Genomic DNA, 10,810 nt, shown 5'->3' on the forward strand with positions numbered 1-10,810 from the left:
ACTTCGCACGTGAGGTTTATAGCACAAATTGCCCTAAAAAGCATATTAGAATATTAAATATAGTGCAGGTACCTCTGCACTTGCTTGCAGGATTGTTCCGAATGAATTGGAATGTTATTTATCAATTTTTTTTAAAAAATTCTTCTAAAATATTGATGTAATTGAAATCTAGCATGCGATTTCTTTTAAAAATAAAATAACCCTCTATTTTGTACATGGGCATTTTTTAAAGATAATTGTACAATTGAACTGTATATAATGTAGCTTGATTGTTGGTGTTGTAAGGAAAATGTTTTAAGACAAGTACTTTGCTTGCTGGCAGCAAATAGCAGTGCCTGTAACAAGACTCAAAAGAATTTAGTCCTGTGAAGTAGCAGATTAAACTGGGATGCTTTTTTTAATCATTTCTGAGTGAATTTATGGGAAATAGAGAAATCATTAAATGGCACTGGTTTGCAGGTGGTGTTTTAAAATGTACTGAAGCGAGTGGGGACAGTTCAGCTTCTCAGTCTGTAAACTCAGAGATGCTCCTGCTGTCCCAGTTTTATCTGTTGCCATGCAAGTTGTTTAAAATGCCATTTGGAGCCCTTGTCTTTCAGAAATGGATCATGACCAATGACAACTTCAGTTTATTTACATGTTGAATTTTATGTGAATTTGATTTTGAAGTAACTGGTTTTAATACAAACAAGCCTTTGAACTAAAATAAAGGTTTTGCTTAAAATTAAGTAGTGGGTTTTTTTTTCCCAATTGATACTGATGTCTGATAAAAATGACATTGATTTATCTTATTAAGTACAGGTGCAAGTTTGCTGAAATTCCTCCTGTACCTGTGGTTGTGGGCTGAGTGTTACAATCAGTGTCTGGTCCTTCCCTTAGCCTGCCTAAGAATTTCAAGGAAAGAAGGTCTCTCCATCTCTCCCTTTTCCTCTCCTCTCTTTATGCAAAAGCTGACAGATCCACCCTCAGCCTGGGAGCACATTTGTTCCTTGGATCAGCCCTGTCTTCAAACAGCTCCTTTCTCATCTGTCCAGCGAGATGGGCAGGGCTGATGCATCACCCCTTTTTGTTCCCCCTTCTGCAACTCAAAAAAAAAAAATAATTTCAGCTGTAAAAATACAGAATTACCACTCAATTTGCCTATATTATATTATGTTGTATTTTCCCCCACAGCTTCTATCAGAAGTCAAAACCAAGCAACAATTTAATGTAATTTTGTGATACAGCCTAAGGGTTGGTGCACAGGAATTAAATGTTGTGTTAGTTTGACCTAATGTGAACAAGCACTGTAGTGGAAATAAAATCCATAACTAAAGGAACAGGAATGATAGTTTTGCTTGCAGGAAGTTACTTACCAGAGGTAATAAAAATGTTTAATGAGCTATGGTAAACGTAATTTAAGTAAAACCTTATCAGAAGCACAGTTCTTGCCTCTTGTGGAGTGAAAGCTGTTTTGGGGAGTGGGTGTAAAACTACTGTGGTGTGTAGATGGAGAACATACTGCACTGTCTGTACAGAAATGTTTTCTGCTGGGGAAGTTCCCTAAAATTAGAAGAAAATACTTTGATAGAAATTTTGCCTTTTTAATATTTTAAAAAAATAATCCTAACTTTAAAAAAAAAAAATTGACTCTTTTTTCTTTTTTTTAAACATCTGTTCTACCTTTTTGCGTATAAAAAATGGAAACAGTAATGATGTTATAGAATATCATGAGAAAAATATTTTGTGCCCCATCATGGGAGTGGAAAAACCTTTTGAAGAAAAAACTGAAGTTGCCAAACTGAAGTGGCATTCCAGCTGCTTTTTTGGGGGGGAAAGTTGTATTCCTATCATGTCAGCATACCATCCGTCTTTCTCCTCACAACACTGCCCTGTGCTGCAGCCAAGTGTTTCAAGTAATTTGCCTCTTGTACCTCGAGGCAGTTTGTTCCCCTGCCATCTGAGCAGGGATAGGGAATGATGATCCGTTTGCAGTCACAGGCGGATGGATTTCAGCAAAACCTTTTTCTGTCTTTCCCAGAGTGGCATATCAAATTGCAGACGCTTGGTGGAGCAGGGTATTTACTTGTTGCTTATTGCTGCACACTGTGTGTTCACAAGTAACAGCAGCTGCCTTGCTGCTGGAAGAGCAGATTTTTTTTTTCCACTGCAACTATTGGTTTCTCTGCTTGTCCTCTGCATAAAGGATTGTAGGAGAGCAGTGGTTTCATGAGTCCACATCCTCTTTAGTTCCCTCCTCCCTCTCTGCCGAAGAGGGAAAGCTGCACATGTAGCAGTAGTGCCATAAAGAACAGCTGCTGGACCGTAAGCCCAGCCTGGGGACGTGTGAAATGCAAATGGAGATGACTTGCAATTGAAAATTTTGAAAGCAGAATATTTGAAGGGGAATTTTGAGGCAGTAATATTTCGCATATGAAATACTTCATGTGGAAGGTGCAGATGCTGAGAAAATTTCACTTGGTCCACACAACATCCCTACTAAATGTCTTTGCAGATGCTCAGGAGAAGAAATATTTAACGGTGATTCTAAGGGTGAGGAACATGACTGATCACATAGATCAGTGGAAACGTGCTCTGACATGCAAATGGAGAGATACACACAGTGCCTTCCTCCCTCTACACAACCCTGAGGCTTGGACTGCGTACACATTTCTGCCTTTCCTAGAAGAAGCTCCCCAGGAGCCTTCCTTACACTGCTTGTATTCCCTGGCTCCTGTATTTCAAACTGCAGAAATTTTAAGTATTAATGAACTGACCAGAAAGATACATCTAAAGCTTAACATTAGATGAAGTGAATTCCTGTGAAAAGTCCTGTAATACATGGTAGATCCCTAGTGATATGAGTGGGAATTAACATGCAGAGAAAAGGAAAATACTTGAACTCAAAGCCACATAAAAATTCAAAACCATTTGCTTTTGGCAACACAGCTTTAAAAAACCACATACTGTAACTATCAGTAGAAAAGCCTGGCAAGAGAGATGATGCTCATGCAAAACTGTTCAAGTAGAATGATGATGTAAAGAACCGAAGCAGAACTATTTCATGCTCTTTTCTACTTGTGTTTTTATAATCCTGTCAAGACTCTGAAAGCAAACTGATACTGTAGACAAAAGGTGGACGTTGGAATCATGCAGAAATCTCTGCATGTGTTTATATCTGCTTATCACAGCCTGCAGGGAATGGAAATTTGCCAGGCTAAAAATTCTCAGTTTCCACCAAAATAAACCTTTAAGTTTCTTGTGAGGACTTGAGAGCTTATTGAAGCTGTACTGTACAATTGTACCGTACAAAATTATGGTCTTGTTAACCACCACTTGTGGAAGTCTACTGTACAAATTTCAGGTCTTGTCAGCCACCACCTTTGGAGTCTCACTAGTGGGCACCAGCCCAATGTGACTCCACAGTAAAGCCCAAGAGTTCCCTGACCCATGGTCTAGTATCTTTGCTCAGCCTGAAGAGAAGTTGTAACGAACCTCATGACCCTACCCATGGGTCATGACATCTGTCCCTCCCTCCACCCTCTTCCTTTCTTAAACCAATGCAACCAAGAAAAACTAGATGTCCTGGTTCTGGCCAGGACAGGGTTAATTGTCTGCAGGAGCTGTGAGGGGACTAGGACATGGAGGTTATTCTCTGTCACCTCCCATCCTTGCTGGAGGCAGGGGAAAGGGGCTCTCTTCCAGCCAGAAGGGATTCCTTTCAGTCAAGAAAACATGGTGGAGGGAGGGCTCCCGTATTTTCCATTATTTGGGCTTGTTTTCCTGTGGATTTGTTCTTTTCTTCTACTATCTGGCATTAGTATTGTTGCTGCTCCTGTTCCTTTTCTTATCTCATTGCTGTTTCCAGTAAATTCTTCTCTCAGCTTGTGACCTTCGCCTTTTGTGCCTCCAATTCTCCAATCTGCTGCAGCAGGGAGTGGGGGGGGGGAAAGGGATGGAGTGAGCGAGCAGGGGTTTGGAGTTTCAGTGGGAACACTAAACTGGGGAGTACCATTCCTAAAGCATGCTGTTCAACAAGAAACTGTTTGTTGTGCAGCTGGATCCCTGTGCTAGGTGAAGGTTTCCTCTCTCAAAACTGCCTGGTGCCTTTTCTCCTGGAAAAGTCTTGCCTATGAGAAACTCTCCTTTTCCAAGACAAGGATTCTTAAAAGAAATGGATGCACAGGGCACAGTCTTTGCCAGGATAGCCACAGTTATTCAAAGCTTTCTGTGTATTGGGTATTGGATGGTTGATTTCCAGGACCAACTCCTGGGCCTGCTGGCGCTGGGTTCCTGACAGCTGTATTTCTGGGAGGTGATCCCCACCCCCCACACACACCCGGCAGCACAGACAGTCCCGCTGGACTGTGTTTGAGCAGCTGCTCCCCTGGGCTGGGGGCAAAGGCTGTGCCTGCATCCCTGCCCTTCTCTTCTCCCTTTAGGGGTCTGCTCAAGGATCACAAGCTGTTTGTCCTGGATGTGACCATGGGGACTGCAGACAGAGTCCTCTTGGTGCACACCAGCCAAGCTGTGGGAGTATCTCTGGCACGCCGGCTGTGCCAGCTTTCAGTCCCCAAGGTGCTGGAATTAAGGCAGGTCCAAGAGGAAGGACAGCTTTTGATGTCGTGTGTCTACTTTAATTGCAATGCCTTGACTAAAGCAGAAGTGATTAAGAATCTGAGGCTGCGTCTGTGGAAATGCAAATCTGAAAATGATCAAGCAGGACATTATACCTTCAGCAATCCTTGTTTGTATGGGTGTGATTTCTTCATCTAATTTAACAAGTGTCCAAATCTTTTCGTAGATACTGAGTCTCTCTGCAGCTTTTATAATGTCTTCTCTCTCCCGCTGCAAGAAAAAACCTCATTGGTAAGAAAACACCTTCTGGACAGGAAAATATGACAGAGTACCAAGGACTGACATGTCTGAAATGAGCCATCAAGGACTGTTGCTGTATTTCACTGTGACTGAATCCCTTGCATGGTGTGCACACACATACAGATTTGGAGAGAGAGAGTTCTTGTCAGATCAAACTGATAGGACTGAGCAAATATAAAGGTTTGTATATGCTCGTGGTTCTTTAAACATGAAGTGATGGGGGAAAAAAAAGGTTTTTAATTCTAATTTTTAAGAGCGAGTTATGTATAGGAATTAGATTTTGAGGTGAAATTATGCAAGATAACACTAAAGATATGGAAAGATACTGAATAAAAACAACAATATATTTTGAACTACCACTGATTTTTTTTCTATTTGTAGACCAAGGACATGCATCCTGCATTTCTGCCACAGAAAGTCTTGCTTCTGTGTTTGGCTAAACCCTCATGAAAATTAAAATAAAGCTGAAATGTGAGTTTCACAGCTGTAATCTTTTTTTTCCTTTTTGCTATTAGAAAGAACATATTTTTAAATATTTATATTTATTCATATATTAATATATATAACATATATATATATAATAATATATATTATATTAGGAATAACGTAATTTTTGCTATTAGAAATAACAGCCCAGATTCATCTCACTGTTTTGCCCAGCTTTAATCCTGAATGACATCTGTTGGCGGGATGAAAGTTGTGATTATGTGACAGCAGAAAATTGGCAAAACTTCCTCTCCATCATCTCAGAGAATATCCTGACCAGCTGCACACAGGCAGCACAGCCTGTGGAGTTAACCAAGGGTGTCCACCTGCTGCAGGAAGTCAGAGTCAGAAATAATTGCGTGTCCCTGCACTCGTTCAGTTACAGGGAGTTATAATTTACAATTGACACAAACTTGGCTCTTTCTACCCGACAAATTCACTTTGCCTGTTTCCAGTATCATTTGGGGATAACCCTGAATGCAGAGTCGAAGCAATGGTTAAATAAAAGGTGGGGATTTAGGTGCTTTAAGAAACAAATAGACATTGAACTTGTGACCATGGAAGTACTGATATTCCATAGCTATCTGCTGTAAACTTCAGGCGGCTCCTCCCTGCCACATGGGGTTGGGATATGTGTGCAGGCAGGTTTCAAGGAAAAATGCTGGATTAGATTGATACCTGACGGGGTGAGAGCTGTAACCCCCCTTAAGCAAGACCCAGAAGGACCACTCTGCATGCAAGTCTCTGTGGGACACACAATGGCCCTTTATCGAACGTGGATGCCGGCTTACAAAGGGAGAGCAGGGATCTTTCTAGAACAAAGGGCGGAGATTGGGAGGAATATTCAAAGGAGTGGCCAGTCATGGTAACAAGGAATGGAACTTATTCAAATATGAATAAGGAAAAACTATCTATGGGGAGTACTGCAATGCAGCAGGGTTGGACGAAAAAGGAAAGGGTTTACATAGAACCAATAGGAGAAAAGTTAACAGGGGTACAGAGAAGGGAATCATACATTCTCATAACAAAACATACTATGCCAACAAGAGAACAACTGCACAACTAAGTAAATCACTGGAAACAGACACTCGTGGTTATGATGATCATATCTCGTGCATGATGGTGTAGATGCACTCTGAGATGTTTTTTTTCCTCTTTCTCTGATCTCTCCTCATTAAGTCTCTTCCACCACTCATAGGACTCTCTTGGGGCACCTCCAACAGATACCCACATCAGGGATGTAGATTGAAATGGTGCTGTAAGAGGAAGACTTCCCTAGCATTTCACATGTCCAGGTTTTCTTTTAGGTAAGGTAAATAATGCATAGTCAGAGCGCAGGAACAACTGATTCTGTAAATTGCTAATAAAGAAACACTAATAAAAACTGGTAAATTTAACAAGAGTCTCGAATGCCAATGAAAAGCTCTTGCTGGTGTAAAAGTGTTCCCAGGGCAGAACTGGGGAGTCTATGAGTCTATTAATCCCATTTAAGGGAGAAAGATAGGACAGCAAACATTCATCATTCCATGCCATTCCTTAGTGACAATGGCAAGCATCTAGATGTGGTATGAGGACAACCACACTGGCTGTGCAGAAAACACTTCAGGGTCCTTGGATATCCTAGAAAGTCGTTCTCACTGTGGAGCATGGGGCAACAACCAACCCAGCAGCTTTTAGGTCTCCCAACCTAAAAGGGAGGGTCACCCAACACTTTCAACATGAAACAGAAAACCAGAAAATAGCTGAGCCTTTATCTGCATCTTTGCAATAGGCTATATCCCAAATTCAACACAATCCAAAAATTAGGTGAGTTTTTTTTGATGGGCTGCTGACTGCATGACACCCTGTAGCACAGGCTTAGGGAAGTCTCACAGTATGCCCGAATTACCAGAGACACAAAAAGGGTATTTTTGCAATAAACATAAAAATAAAAGCCAAGCAATGATTGAACAACACATCCAATTAAAGATAAAGAACTCAGACACGCCAAGGAATTTTCTGATGGTTCTTTCCCTCCAAAAAATTACTTCATTGCATGAAGCAACATGGTCCAGCCTCAACAGCTGAACTTGACAAACATTTTTGCCTGCTGGGGATTTCCAGGGATTGCTTTGACTACTGATAAAGCCTTTAGCATTATGAAGTTAAGTTACACTGAATGAAATATTCAAGATGTGCAAAAAGTCCTACTCACAAGGATGAACTGTCATTTGGATACAGTACCATGTTACTATCACTCATTCACTGGCCCTTGAAAGACAGGGAAGATGAGATACTATCTTGTTAAAACATAAAAAAATTCATAGTGTCTTTATTTTGTATATTGCCCTGTTTAAACATGGGCACCAAGGTAGTGTTGCCCATTTGTTTATACCTGGCCTGCAGAGGGCTCTGATATATTAAACTTTATTCAAAGGCAGCTTCCAGCAAACCTAGAAATCACAGCTGGATCTGCTGCTCCTCAGCCCAAGCTGCTTTCTTCAGTCAGTGCTTTCTTGTGTAACTTGGCAAGTGACACCAGCCTGTGGTTTTTAAATCCCCAGAGTATGTCCATGGAGGTACCTGGGTTCAGCTGCACATATGTTGGAAGTCAATCAGTGCACCTGTCTGTGGGTTCAAAAGTGGAGAGGAGCGGCATGGGACAACACACTTTTCTTAAGCACAGGATTTGCTCAAGCAGTATCCAATTATTCATGTTAAAAAGCCTGGAAAAATTATCTTTAAATAACAATATAGCTCTTTTGACAGATGTGTCGACTGATGCCTTTTTTGTTCTTTCATATGAAGAAAATGTGAGTTATTTTCCTCTTTATAATTACAATATTATTAGTGATGTTATAGTCTCACTATATTCCACTTTTGCCAGTGTGGCCCTAAACTCCGTGAAAATAAAAGTTAGATAAAACTGAACCTGATAATATACAGTCACACATGCTGATAAAAGACTTGTGCATTAGGCCCATCATATGAGAACAGGTATATTAAGTGTTTGTGATTGCTCAGATACAGGTCGGACTTGACTAGGAAGCAAAAGCTCCAGTCATGGTACCTTCTGGTTGAGGCTGAAATTAAATCATCATAGAATTGTTTGGGATGGAAGGGACCTTAAAGATCACCTCATTCCCACCCCTCCCCAACACAGGCAAGGACATCATCGGCTCAGGTCCTTTCATGCTTCCCTACAGACCAGGAACCAGGAGCATTTCTTTGCCAATTCTCTGAGCTAGAACACTTATGGCAATAGGAAAAGTTATTCCCATTCATCCATGTGCTCACTGGAACCTCAACAGGGCAAGTGCTTACATCTGCAGCCTTCCTATCCTCTGTTTTTCTTTTGCATTCAGTAACACATTTTGAACAGCCTTGACAATTGTGAAAGTAAAATTATTGACTTCTGCTTTTTTCCTCTTTAGTCTGCACACAATCCAAAATGTTCCCACATCGCTCTTGAATGTGTGCAGTGATACAGCACATCTGTAAATGTGTGATAGCACTGAGCTAGTGCTGGGAGCCTACTGTGGCACATACTGCTGGGTACAACTATGGACAAAAATACTGACCCATCCTTACATCTCTGAACCTCATAAAGGTATGTTCTCATATTTGCCTAAAGAAATATAGCTATTTTTTCTTAAATATCTTCATTAAAACAAAACAAATACTGTAATTTTCATTATTATTTTAATAGCAAACCCACAGATTTCCAATCTCACCCTTTCCCTCCCTGCTTAACCTCATATTTTTATGTGCTTTATTCCTTTGATGCAGTTGGTATTTTATAGAGCACTAGCAAACAAAAGAAATTGCTCAATGTCCTCTTAATTTTCACCAGCAGTATAAACTGTAGTTTAATACAAACCTCATTAACTTTTGAAGTAAGGGCTTGGTTATATAATTTGAGCTACATTAGCTGTACCTTATGAAGTCCTACACTTTTTGGCTGCAATGCTTCCCCAATTGGTATTTCATGGTCCAGACAATTTACAGCAGCTTTTGCCTATAATGACCCATTATTTGAGCTGTACAAATATGCTAATCAGGCATACTCCCTCTGAAATTGTCAGCATATACAACTATAATGCAATGACTCCCCATTTATCTGCATGACTCCAATAGCTTTTATATGTGTAAAGTACATACTCTATCACATTTGTTAATATTTCTGATAACATATGTCTGTATTCAGAGGTGTAATTATAAAAGAGTAATGTAAAAGTGCAATCTCTGTTTATTAAAAGTACCTAGCATTTTATGCCATTTAAAAAAATGTAACTAAATGAAACAAAAATAAGTATGTTCTCATGACATTATGAATACTCATGATTAATATTGAAATGGTAATAGTACTATAGATAACATGACATTAAACTACAATAGTGTAACATTTCCAATATTATGCTTAAGACTGCATGAGCCTCTCCATTATGCATTTCTATCTTGAGAAGTTACAGAATATGAGATGAAGGATACATAAGCTCCTCCATGAATATGCTTGCTTAAAATTTCTTCCATCAAATTAGTCATGTGTTGTGCCTGTGTATGCTATTACAGAAATACATAATTTTCACGGCTTCCTCTAAGTGAAACGTTAAGTGAGAAAATAAGAAAACACCATTAAAAAAAACCCCATCAACAAAACCAGCTTCTAAGTAGTAATGTATTAAAATAGTGATGGGCAGAGAACATGTGAAATAGATGCTGAAATCTTACATTTGCCTTGTTCTCCCAGTCTGCCTCTTCTCGTAAAAGCCTTTGTGCTTCACACCTAATTCGTGCAACTGGCTTGTTCTCAGATGCTCTGCGAGGGAGTGTCCTGCAGCCTTCCTCCCACTTCAGGTAAGTATCATCACATGTCAGGAATGTGGTTTATGTTCATGAAAAATATATTGAGACTGGTCTCTCTTCAGTCTGACTAGCTTTATTTGTCACTGGGTTTGCATAACTGCAATAATTTGCGGTCTCATCATGCTGGGAGAATATACATTTAATAGAAACATCAAAGTCTACAAGAATTTGTAATCTGAAATAAACAATGGAGGACAAAAATTTTCATCAATTTTTTACAGAAAATGAACATAAAGACTAGAAGTTTGCTGTAGGTATCTGGGTGATGAAGATGTGTTGTTCATAAAGACATGCCCATCCAAATATCTCTTGTGGAAACAGCGCACCAGTGGTTCCTGCTGAAAGTTATTAGGTGTGTGTGGCATTGAGGAAATTAAATTAAACTGGAGCTGCCATAGTATAAGACCCAGGAAAGACCACCAGCAAATTAATTCCCAACTAAGATAAAATTCAGAGTCCACTGTTTGGAGAAAGTGAGGATGCACCCTGGGAATAACCTTATCCCAAAAGAGCAGATGAGCAACAGGAGCCTGGGTTTTTTTCTTACTGTTTTGAAAGATGTGGCATCAAGAAAGGACACTGGCAAGTGAAGCAAGAATGAAGGGCTTCCCCATGCTGGCTA

This window comes from Corapipo altera, unplaced genomic scaffold, assembly GCF_003945725.1.
Source record: "Corapipo altera isolate COAL_440 unplaced genomic scaffold, ASM394572v1 48b, whole genome shotgun sequence".
NCBI classification, from domain to species: domain Eukaryota; kingdom Metazoa; phylum Chordata; class Aves; order Passeriformes; family Pipridae; genus Corapipo; species Corapipo altera.